This window comes from Hylaeus volcanicus, chromosome 6 (assembly GCF_026283585.1).
Source record: "Hylaeus volcanicus isolate JK05 chromosome 6, UHH_iyHylVolc1.0_haploid, whole genome shotgun sequence".
NCBI lineage: Eukaryota > Metazoa > Arthropoda > Insecta > Hymenoptera > Colletidae > Hylaeus > Hylaeus volcanicus.
The window spans coordinates 21,989,714-22,001,867 of NC_071981.1; the positions used below are offsets into that span (position 1 = coordinate 21,989,714).

At 43.6% G+C, this 12,154-nt stretch overlaps 1 long non-coding RNA gene across 1 annotated transcript in view; it reads right to left on the reverse strand.

The window, feature by feature from the left end:
* Positions 1–12,154, reverse strand: part of LOC128878463 (uncharacterized) — a 62,470-nt gene that overhangs the window by 10,223 nt on the left and 40,093 nt on the right. Inside the window, exon 4 of the long non-coding RNA XR_008457408.1 lies at positions 9,645–9,919. This is a non-coding gene — a long non-coding RNA (uncharacterized LOC128878463). The remainder of the gene's footprint in view (positions 1–9,644; positions 9,920–12,154) is intronic.

The window sequence follows — 12,154 nt, forward strand, 5'->3', positions numbered from 1 at the left end:
CTACGCTTCGTGATTCAATATTCATCGAAGAAAGATAGCAGGACCAATCAACGATAATTACTCGACGAGCGAAAAAGTTCCCCCGGTTGTGGGAGCGATTAACGAAAACGTCCACTGATCGATCGATCCCTCGGTGTCCACGGAAATCCCACCGAAGAACATTGAATTTGGAAAAAAATGTAATTGTTTTTTCAGGATTCATCATAATCACCTTTTACGATCCGTTAAAATCATTTCGAATCGTTCTTCCACTTCGCTGGTGGAAAATGGTCGGTTCCAGGAGCAATCTCGTTTCTTCGACCAGCAGGACCTTGATCCATTCGTCGTTCTCTATCGCGTGCCGGGCGATTATGAAGCGATTCGAAGCTCTTGGGGGGTACACGCCCGTGGGTTTATCTGGCTCGGGCCGACGGGCAATTAATTGAACGACAATGGTCGTCGAGCTTCTCCTACTAATTAAGTCTGACCTCTGGGATCAGTGACGAGTCTTTTAGCAAGGACAGCCCCAGAGATCCCTTTTTTAAAAGATTTTGCATATACCGTAGAACCTTCCATATCTAGGAACTATTAGTTTAGAACTATTTCAAACTGTTGCGAAACAAGTCGAAAACTTGAATATTCGTACAATTTATAAATAACGAGTGCATTTGAATATGGTAAAAATGAAGAAAAAGGTACGAGTCCACAAGTTTATGATAGTTGTATGAAAATGTAGAATTTAGGAATTTTTATATTTCGTAAGTCTTCGAGTACATACATCGTTATATAAACTGTCTACTGCAGCTCGAAACTCGTCTTCTGAAACGTTCCTGCTGAAACACTTCACTATCAACTGAGAATGTGATTTCTTGACAAAAAGAAGATGTCACAGCTGTTTGTTTTCTTCCCGTTCACGCTTTAATCCGTTCGCTTAAAGATCAAATTCTAAGGTTCTCAAGCAGTAACGTTTCAAAGAGGCTCAGCGCGTGTACACTTAATAGAATAAATAAACTCTGCTTTGAAAGAAGAACCCCTCGAATTCAAAGTAAACGAACTTCATTTTCCTGTCGAACAGAAGTCCTTCCTAGATTAAAAGTTGGCTACGGTAGGGAACTTTCGGTGCTACTTCCTCGCGGTTACCTTTAAAATGTTGACAAAATACGAAGTCACCCATCGAAAACAAACGATAAATCTTACACAAAGGAATGATTCCTGCTTTGTTCATTTTCTAAAGGATTTTCCAAAAGAAACTTTGGAATTGAAAAACATTCTTAGGATTGGTGGTAGATTTTAAGCATCATTGCTCACGATTAATTATAATCATATGTACTTTCGTTTAAAATAAAAAAAAGATATATATTTCATAGCATTTACATTTGATTACAGAAGAAAATCCTGATGTCTCTTTCGGGAGAACCTTTGCAGAGGAATTATACATTCTTTGTTCGCTATCTGTTATTCGAACGAAATTGCTCCTATCTCCGTTCCATGAATACGCGCTGATACGAGTAATACGTGAAAAGCATCGTTAATTAAACGCAACGCTATCAGTTTCCCAGATCATGCCTCGTGACCGCGTAAATCGCCAGCCTAAGCACCGACCCTTTTACAGCTGCCATCAAGGTCACGACCCCTACCTCGTACAGAGAGCGATGCACGCACTATTAGGCACACGCCACGCACGTGCATGCTGCGTACGTGCAGCCTAATCTGTGGGATGCATCGCCACGCCAGGGCCGGCTCGTGATACCCACGCGCCACCAACGCGATGCATTTACCAAACTCGAGAAAGAAGGATCCTATTGTGATAGCAACTCCTACTTCTCGTACTAACGTTTCGCGTTGAGTATGTACTTCAATTATTTTTTATATTAAAAATGTTTTATCTGCGCTCAGGAACGTTAAAAGAATCTCGGTGCTTAATAGAATACCTAGTAAAACAGGCTTTTGGTATCACTCTTCTTCTCGTTTCTAATTATTTTCGTGTTAGCTCGAAGCTAACCGAAACACACAATCGAGGCTTTATTCTCTAACCCAGATCATAGTGAACTCTTCCGCTCGCACAGTAGTATCAATAACAAATTTACACGAGAAGTACCCACAAGATATACGTGACTCCGTTCTTTAGTCAACGACCATAATGGTCGCGACGCGGACGACGCCACAGGAAAAATTCCGCCCCTGGAGGGTCGCCGGGGTGATCCGAGGGTGAGGCGGCCGATTCCTGTCGAGTTTGAGCCTCGAGTAGGCCTGAGACGTGGACGGTGTAAAAAAGAAAAAGGGCAGGCAGCGGTAGTGGGCAGAGGATGGGTGAAGGGTCGAGAGCGAAAGGGGAGACAAAGAGCCCAAGGAAGAGGGAGTCGCGTTTCTCGGCGCACCAAGCGCGGGTACGTTCGCTCCGCTGCTGACGGGGTGAACGTACGACGGTAGACGCAAAAATCCCTCCAAGGTCGGTGCATCCCTATCGGTACCCTGTACGTTCGTCTGTCCGTGCCACGGTTGACCGTCTCTCGACCCGCCCCCTCGACCCCCACCACCGACGACCGATGTCAGTTATCCCCTCCAATTGGCCGAAATCATCGACGCAACGAGGCTGACTCGATTCAGGGTTACGCGAGCTAGATGATCGAGGCCTACGCCTCGGGATTCAGGGATACGCGAGCATGATCGAGATCTACGCGTTCGGGATCCAACGAGGAAAAATGAATTCTGTAGAGGGGGAGCTCCGAAATCAGGGTTATACTCTGACGAGAATCGAATCTTTGTAGTCGATCGGTCCCTTAGATGAGGATTTTGGTTTTTTAATCGAACCCCCGTGACCGCTATTAAAACATCGAAAAGAAACATTGGAATCGCAATGGCATTTACCTGGAAAGGTAAGTACCGCATTTTTGAATGAAAAGACAACTGGAACAGAGGAGTATAAACAGGAAAATCTGTTGGTCTCGTCTCCAAACTCACCTAAATTTTGACAAGAAAAAGAAGTAGGGATTAATGATACTGTCTGCCACTTGCCATCGACATTTGTACCGTTGCCAACTCTCTGTTTACCACTGACACGACAATGTTACAGCTCAACCACTCGCAGCGGCAGTCAAGAATGGGGAAAGGAAAACGTTCGAGTCGCTCGTGGAGTGACTACGGTCGCGAATCGTAAATCGTCCGCGAAGGCGTAAAACGACAACGGAACACGAATTACTTGGCACGTGAATTCGAAACCACCCGGAGAAACTTTTGCTCGCCCCGTATGGGCCGCGTCCAGACTGCGTTACGGCGTCGAAAAAATGTGCCAACGTTATTTCGGAATTTTTTTACTTTTACTTGCAGGACGTATACAAATTTTCTCGTTTTTATTAATCAAGGGAAAATCAAAGCAAGCTATAAACATCGTGAAAATCGGCCCCTAATTATAACAGAATTTTTAGAACCTTTAAAGAACGTTTGTAAAGTATCGTCAAGCTTCCACGAATAATGAACTGGCTCGAGTGATCCAGTGTTGGGAAATTTTGAGAAAAAAGCAAGAAGGAAAAAGAGGGATGAGCGTTGGATTTACCCCCGTCGCGGTAATTTGCGGTTTCACGAGCGGCATGTGGACGCGCGCTGTCGGCGGTAAATTAAAATTTCACATGGCTCCGAATAATACAAGGGTAGCCTCGTCTATAATTCTCCCGGCTGTTGCAATTAAATCACGACCGTAATTTTCGCGCGCGTCACGTTGTTACGCAAGACAAACGGCTATGATGATTCGATGCTTGGAAACCAACCCACCGAAGAACGCAAACTGCCTAATATTTTCGGACTCCATCGAACGTCTCCATCGTGGTTGTAACAGTGGTAACAACGCGTCCAACATATTATAAATACGTGTAAGGGCCAATGGGCCTACAGGGAGCTCGGGCTGAAGGCTTCCGTTAATAAGTAAATATAACATTAATAACGATTGTACGTCCAACAGCAGAAAGAACGTTATAGAAAGCTTGCGTTAAAACTCACAGTGATTCCTACTGATCTAAATCAATCTAAACTATCCTGAAACAATAACACATACGCAGTCCCGCGACTCGGTACCAAAGATCGAATCAATTTTGAGTCCAGAATGAGTTTGACACGTCCGATTTCCAAGGAGACAAACAAACCGTATTGTTTTCGAATTTTTGGTACGGCACGTTTGGTTTCAATGTCGAGCCTCTGTCTAAATGCGTATCGAGAGTGGAGGCTCGAGTCACGCGACGCGGAGGCACGAGTGTTATGAAGTGCGATGGCGCGCAGAGTAGCCTAAGAAGATGGAGAGCGAAGAGGAATCGAGCCAGTGGATCCCATATGGATTGGCACGGAGCAATGAGTGCACCAGGGTGAACGTCCGACTGTGCATCCAGACTGCAGACGTCCAATAAAAATATCTTACGTCGGTCTCTCCCTCCCGAATACCGTCTACCCTCGTTCATCGCCAAATTATTTTTATTGTCGTGCTGCTCGTTAACCAACGGCGCATTCTTTACGAATCGACGACACGGTTACCTACGAAACCGCGGTTATCATTGGGTGGGAGACCCAGTTCGACGTTTATACGTCGATTGGATCGATACTCGAAGATCATTTGGTTGGAACATAGAGAGGAAGGAAGAGGCGCCGGTGTAGGTACTTGCAAAGCAGTTGGATCCATCGCGAGAAACGCCAGCTGTAGAGTGTTACCAGCAGTGTAAAGTTCCTTGCACCCTTTGGGTTTTCAATGCCAAACTAAAAGCGGTTTTGAAAGGATAGTGGAGAAGCGACGCGGTTCACGCGAGCATTCAATGGCACTTCGCTATATGCACGCATACCAGCGCCCTGCGTTTACGGTACACTTTCGCCACTATTTCTGGAGAGTCAACATCTAGATGAATCGCATGTGTCTCGCTTCCCTGTATTTCCATCTTCAGGGACTGTTATTTGGAATATCCGAGCCGAAAGTTTACTTAAACGTTTCACGGTCTGCCGGGAAATTTATACTTTTCGCCGCTTCGTTCTTAGATATATATATATATGTGGATACAAACACGTGCATACTGTTGTCGAAGAATTGTTCGCCTTTAAGGATCTCGTGACTGCGCCTAGATCTAACGATTCGGTTTATTAGCTGCAAGAAAAACACGAACATTTCCACTCGTTAGTCTCTCCAATTAGCATATCTATCTTCGTCTAAAGCTCACGGCATCGTCTCGGAACGATTGTGCGCTTAATCCGGGGAAACGTCTGTTAAATTCTTGATGTTAATTGCTGCTCCGGAGTTACTGTGTTGCTGAAGCAGTTCTGAAGCTTCCCTGGCTCCTCTTTAACTCCTTGCACAGTCTTTTAATTAAGAAACTTTCCGCGAGGATACTCCGCGAGAAAATCGCTTTGTCACCGAGCACGAAACGACGCGACATTTCCAGTTTCCGTGAATCATACCTTTAGCTATAAGATTTGTTCTATAGCTGGTCTTCGTAATCATTTCGAGTTATTCCTATGTTTCTTTCGAGAGCAAAGGATTCCATAGAATTTTGGAGATCAATAGAATTCTAGAGACTTTGTTTAAGATATTATTTCTCGCAGGATGAAACGTAATCAAAAGTTATTAATTAAGTCTTGATTGGATGCTGGCGCACGTATCATGAATTATTGCAGACCCGATACTGTCGACCGGTACAGTTTTATATCATTTGGTTAATAATAATTGTACTTTTAAAGAGGTTGTCATTTGTATTTCACGCGATTAATCTAACGTACGGTGAAAAAATCAAATGGGTAGAATTTCCTTCGTTCTATCGCGCGGATCAAAAGGCTCGATGAAAAAAATACAACGAACAGCGTGGCCTGCTCTAAAAATATCAGGGGGCACGATTCCGCTCAAGTGCACGTGTGAATCATCTTGATTGAATGCGAGCAGTTTGATGTAGCGAGCAAGGCCAAGGTCTTATGGTTATCAATAGCTAAATTAATGTTCCCCTATGCCGCGACGCCCACATAGATTGTTATAAAAAAAATCCCGTATCTGCGGCTATGCGTGACGCATCCGATATTTAAAAATACTGATGTCTCCTTGTAATCGAAACTAGAATTGTGGATCGATCCCGGGGCATATATTTTCAATCGCTTCAGCGTCGAGCTTTCTAAATGTCCAATTCAATTTCTAACTTTCACGTTTATTTTATCTGCATTTATTTAGGGAAGAATTATTTATTGTATTTGTAAATATAATATTATAGTTGGGGTTATAAACTTTAAATTTAGATTACAGAGAGGAGTGCCTCGCAGTTACGTTGATCAAACAAAAATTTAATTATTAAATCGAATAAAGTGGTATATTTTATTTGGTATATTTTATTCGTCGCCTCGTGGCAAAATCTGTTTAAATGAAATGTATATAACACGACTACGTCTATCTCGTATTATTATTATTATCGTACGGTCTCGCGAGTTCCGCGACGATACCCTTGAAAAGGAGACGCAGCTTTGACCTTAAACCCATCCTCCGGTAGGTTGACCTTGGCACGTGCTCGTGATTGCCACGCAGTGCATTGCATCCCCTCGGAACGTCTTCTGCATCCCCCGTGCCGCGAACGTTTATCCATGGAAACGACGAATAGAACCCTGCGCGCGCCCGTTTAACCCTTTCGCTGCGAAAGGCGCGTATATCCTTCCTCGAAAGTTTATCGAACGCATTCGTGTGACGTATAATTTCTATTCTATGCACGAGCCATGAGAAACAAACAAATATATCTAATTTCATTGCAGAATTCATTTTACTATTGCATGTACGTCGCTATGAAAACCATCTGAAATAAAGGGCCTCGTAAATGATGGTCTGAGCCAGAATTCAACCTTCAGTAAAACACCATAAGAGGAAGGCGAGCTGCGTGGTCGTGTCTCGTGGATTTACATTTTAAACGCTATCGTGCTGTTCAGCGAGAACCGACTCAGTCTCGTGACTCAGGGCGAACAAAGGGACTTTCCGTTGCTTCCGTCTTCCCCAACTCCGCCATTATCGTTCGTTACCATTTGGTGAAATTTCATCGGCTAATCGCATTTGGGGTTAATTCGTAAACAGTGGACCGAGCCTAACAGCCAGCGGAGAATAGCGAGTGCGTTGCTTATCGGAACGTTAAAATTATCGGTTTCCATTAATAGTTTCTTCTCGATGAATCCATAGTAAAATCTGGGTTGTTTAATTATAGCGGGCATATTTCCGTCGACGAGTAATAACGCTAATGTTAGCAAATGTATAAATACTTAGCGAACGCGTCTCGATCGTGGAATATCGTTCTGAGAATGTACAGGGTGCGTCAAAATTGGCGGTCCGATGATTTGAGACATGTACAGAGCGCAGAGTTGTAGTAACGCTTCGTGTGTTAAAAGAAGAACTCTGTAATATTATGGTTTATGTATAGAACGAAAGTCGAAGGTACTCGTGAAATGTGACGAAAATAACGCGAAATGATTTTGTATTTTGAGAAAGTGGATGAAAGCGTAAGTAGTAAATCTTGGTTGAACGAGTGCTAATGTGCGACGTATCAAGGAAAGTTGCACGGTTGGAGAAATGCATTTACATAATGAAATGCACATGAAGTTAGCACTGTTTCTAATGTTAACAAAAGGTACAGGCGTCGTGCCACAAACGAGCCTTGAACTCGATATAATTAACACCGAAGGAAAAGCATCGAACTATAATACAGACCAAGGACTTCGATCGTACAGTGTCTGTTCGTGAAGCCATTCGTACTACTCGATAAAGGAAACTAAAAACCTTTATCTTTATCTCTACGATAGGAAAATAAAAAAAAGGACCAGTGAAAAATGGCCAATTAATAAATACTAAGTAAAAATAAGCTCTTTCCATCCCGCTCGAAGAATCTGCATTCTGTCAGCTGAAATTTGTCCAGTTCAGTTTGAGCGATCACCCTTGCCAATAATAACACGAGCCAGTTGAGCACAATCGATCGTTTTATATTCTCGTTATTAACGTCAACGAATCGATCGCGTTCCCATAATAGAATCGCAGAACGTAAAACATTCCAAGAGTTATGATCTCTAAGAAACGAACGGAATTTCACACTTCTCTGTCCTCGATAAGAACAAAGGAAACAATGACTGACAGTTCAAACGCTAGTGCTTCTGTAAACATCAATTACAACTGCGACAGCAATCTTCGATAACTCGGATTCTACGTGGCCGCTTCTAATAAGAAATTTACATCGTGCCTTGGTTAAAAAGGAACAAAATACAGTCAAAAGGTATCGATAACAAAAAAAAAATCTTATCGCGGTTGTACAGTGATTTTTGTTCAAGTTTGAAGCAACCAAAACTAAAAGTCCACAATAAAAAAAGAAACGATCAGTTTAAAGAAGCTAAAACTAAAGTCTACCCACGACAAATCCACCCGTGCACGTTCAGCCGATATCGTCGCTGTATTATCGTGGAACACGTGATTCAGTGTCACTCCTAGGGGTTGATCGATCAAGTTACGGTCTGAGCTATCCGAGATTTGAAAATCATCCCCCGTCGACGGAGGTGTCCCAGAGCAAATCGTTCCAATCCAATAGCAATTGACTCTCGAGCGACGTCCGGCTGATCGATAGCGTTACGGTTAACAGAGCCGAGGAGGCAAATCACTCAGATGACCTCCGATCAAACAACGCCTAGTGAAACGGTCGCGGTGACCCTCGTCGGTCGGCTCTCACCTCGTTCGAGGACAGATCGATGCCTCGAGCAGTGTCAATGTCAGTCCTAGGGCGGAGATGCGCGACGAGGCGAGAGGGGTTGCATCGGCATTGCGTCATCCTGACGTCAGAGCGCAACCCCTTTCGTTTTACACCCTCCTCAGCCTCTCTTTCGCCCTTGCACGGGCCTGCCTACTCCTTCGTTCCGAGCCGCTCTTGCCGCGACCAGACCACGCTGGCCTTTTCCTACTGGCAAGCCGCGCCTCGTCGTCCTGCTTTGCCACAGAGGCGGCCCAACCTGTTGATCTAGACGAGAATAAACTCGAGCCCTCGTTATGGAAAATACCGGGACCCCAAGAACGGAGAGTGCACCCAGCGATCGATGGACGCGGCCACAAGTGTTGACTGCCGACCTTAACCCTCGTGCATCGTTCAAATAGCTACTCTACTGGGTTAAACTTGGTGGCGGTATATCAGACTCCAGAAGCGAGGAACGAACCTGAAGGGAACGATCTAATTCCGGAACGATTCTTGATTAATTGGATGACGACGAGGGGGTTAGCTCGAATCGTGGTGGTTATTCGTTGGGTAGGATATAGGAGGATAATACTGTTCAGAAGTCCCGACACCTCGAGCCTTTGAGACCTTGAAACTCGTGAGCGATTAATAAAGAGACTTTTGCTGACAATCGTCAGGTAAAAGTCCAGGTTAAACTCCTAGTGTTATATTAAATTTCGGGTGGAAACGATTTTAACGTACTGGAAGAATTGATGTGTTATTGCAATGTCTCTTCATCTAGAAGAATGGAAACTGCGTTTCTCGATGATCTATTACGTATGAACTTTTTCAAGACCGTATCTTAAACTTTGGATCTGTGTGAAACATGACAGAACTAGCCCGGACACGCTGGTGATCATGTCACGAAAGCCCGGCCATGGTCTAAATAGTTCCCGCAGGGGTCAGGCGAAGAGGTCGAAATTTTTCCCAAACCTGCAAACCAGAGGCCTGATGAAGTTCCTAGTTTCCAATCCGCCGATATGGTTGATGAGATTGCACCGTCATGGTGGTGGTCCACGGCCTCGTATCGCTGAGTAAAGTTTCGACTTGCCCTGTCAGTTGTGGCTAATCAGCTCGCGCAGGATCCTCTATAGGCCATGGAAGTTGAAAAAGGACTTTGATCGATCTCGATGCTTGGGATTTGCATCCTAGCAGTCGAGTTGGTTGCTCTTAGTCGGCGTGGAGTCGTGGTCAAACTTTGACGTAGCCTAAATATGAATTAGTTAAAAATTACTTAAAAATAAACGAAGTAACTTTAAAAGATTTAATTTTCGCGCGACGAATCTTCTACCGAGAACTTTTTAGAAGAAAGAGGGAAATTATAAATTACATACAGTTTCGGAGTAACATATTGATTTCGATATAAATTTGATGATAAAAGGCAATCAAAGTTCGCTAAAATGAAATATAGACGCGGAAAGGAACGTTCTGCGCGCCGCATGACAAAGTAGGTTAAATCACGATCAAGCATGTTCAGACAGACAGTGAAGCTCTCGATATTCAGCTATCATCGGCCAGCACTCGGAACGTTTCCATCAAACTATATTCAGCTCTTGTGGAAAAGCTATCCAGAGTGAAGTTTGAACGTGCTGCGACTTCGTAAATAAAATACCGCGGTGTACTCTATAAACTACCCTCGGATTAAATTAAACAAAATTAAATGTAAGAAATTTACTGTATAACTACTCTGCAATTTATTACATGAAAACAATTCAAGCTTTCTTTAAGCCTCTACACGTCGTATAGTTTCCTGTTAAAAATTTCCAAACGATCTGCTTTTAGTTCCCGTTTACTCGAAGAAAATACATCCATCCCCGATGGAAACACCGATCAAGAAATACTATCAGCTCGAGCCCTTTCGAACTGACAAGTTCCGAATTAAAAGCAGATTTCGAGGGAACTGATATCACTTATCCCAGTTTAAACCAACGCCATTGTCTTTCGCCGAATGCGGCATCGGCAAATTGGTTCTCATCTGCGAGGGAAGCGACGCCATTGAAACGTTCTAATCGTATCTGCCCCAGGGAGGCTCCGATCGACTATTCATTCGTCCAAGGTCGAAGCTCGAGGAACACCGTGGAAACTCTTCCAATAATTGGCTTCGTGCGCCGAATACAAAACAGAAATGCCTTCGTCGGCGTCGCCTTTGAATCGACCTCGATCTTCAGCCCTCGTTTATGAAGAATACAGGGTATTCGAAAAGAGTGTGCCGATGCGGTAAAATAATTGGGTCGGCAAGGTTGAACCCGATTGCGATTTCGTTAATGACTTCCTTGTTGCTGCATCGGCCGTCATCGATGAATGTGTTAAGAAATTCGCTGGCAAAATAATTCCTTAGTTCAAGACTCGTTACGACGCGTTGAGTTTCCTTTACCCTTCTACATTTCTTTACTTTCTAAATATCAATTCTATTATTCGTGCTCTTTCTCAACGCATACCCTATTTGTACGTCATTGCTGTACCTTTAACTGCTAGTTTCTAGGTCAGAAACTATATTTTTCAATAACCTGAAGGCCGTTTAAAATATTTTAATATCGAAACTAAATTGTTCGATTCTTATTTGATACGACAAAACGGTGAAAAACGGTTTTTACTTTCGACAGATCAGAGTCATATTTCTGAACAAGATGAAATTTCTTTATCAATTCTCGTAACTTGTAGAGTGGTTCAAGAATATCTCAAATAAGAAATTGCAGGTTTAAGACTGCAAAAAGAAGAAAAGTCGATAGTAAGGAGGAGAAGAGCTCGAGCGTACCCGCAGGATACGCTGACAGGATCCGAGAGCGAGTGTCTGGAGCGGACCCTCCCTCTTCAATGATCTTCGAGCTTCCTCTGAGAAACAAAGACCAACGGAAGAGTCCTGACATTGGGTACCAGCACGAGCACCTCAAAATCTCGAGTTACCCTCGTCCACCCGGATGGGTGCGCCGCTTTCGGGTGGTCCATTGCCCAAAAACGAAGAAGAGTTGAAAAGCGTAGGGAGGGATGCGTCTGCAACGAACGAATGAACCTGCAACCTCGCAATCTGCGATCGATATCCTCTTACTGAATGACACAGCCTGGGAAACTGAAGCAATAGTCCAAAGTTCAACATTGGAAGAACTACTACAGCAAATTCTATCGAAGCATCATCGTTGCCGTCCATGTTTCCTCTCCTATTCCCTTACGGAAAAATATCGAAATAGGGCCAATTTTTATGTGACATTAAAATAATTTCAAAGTGAACACGCGCAACAAACTTGCATCACTGTTACTATTTATACCCAAGCGTAAAGAAATGTATTCGAGCCTATTCGAATCGATCGAAATTCGAGGATGTACGACACCGAAACCTCCGGTCTTTTATTTCCCAATGAACTGTGACTATAATCCTTCGTTTCGATTAGCATTTCAATGTTAGAGTTTCGTAATTCTTCGACATGGTTTTGGTAGTGTCGAAAGGG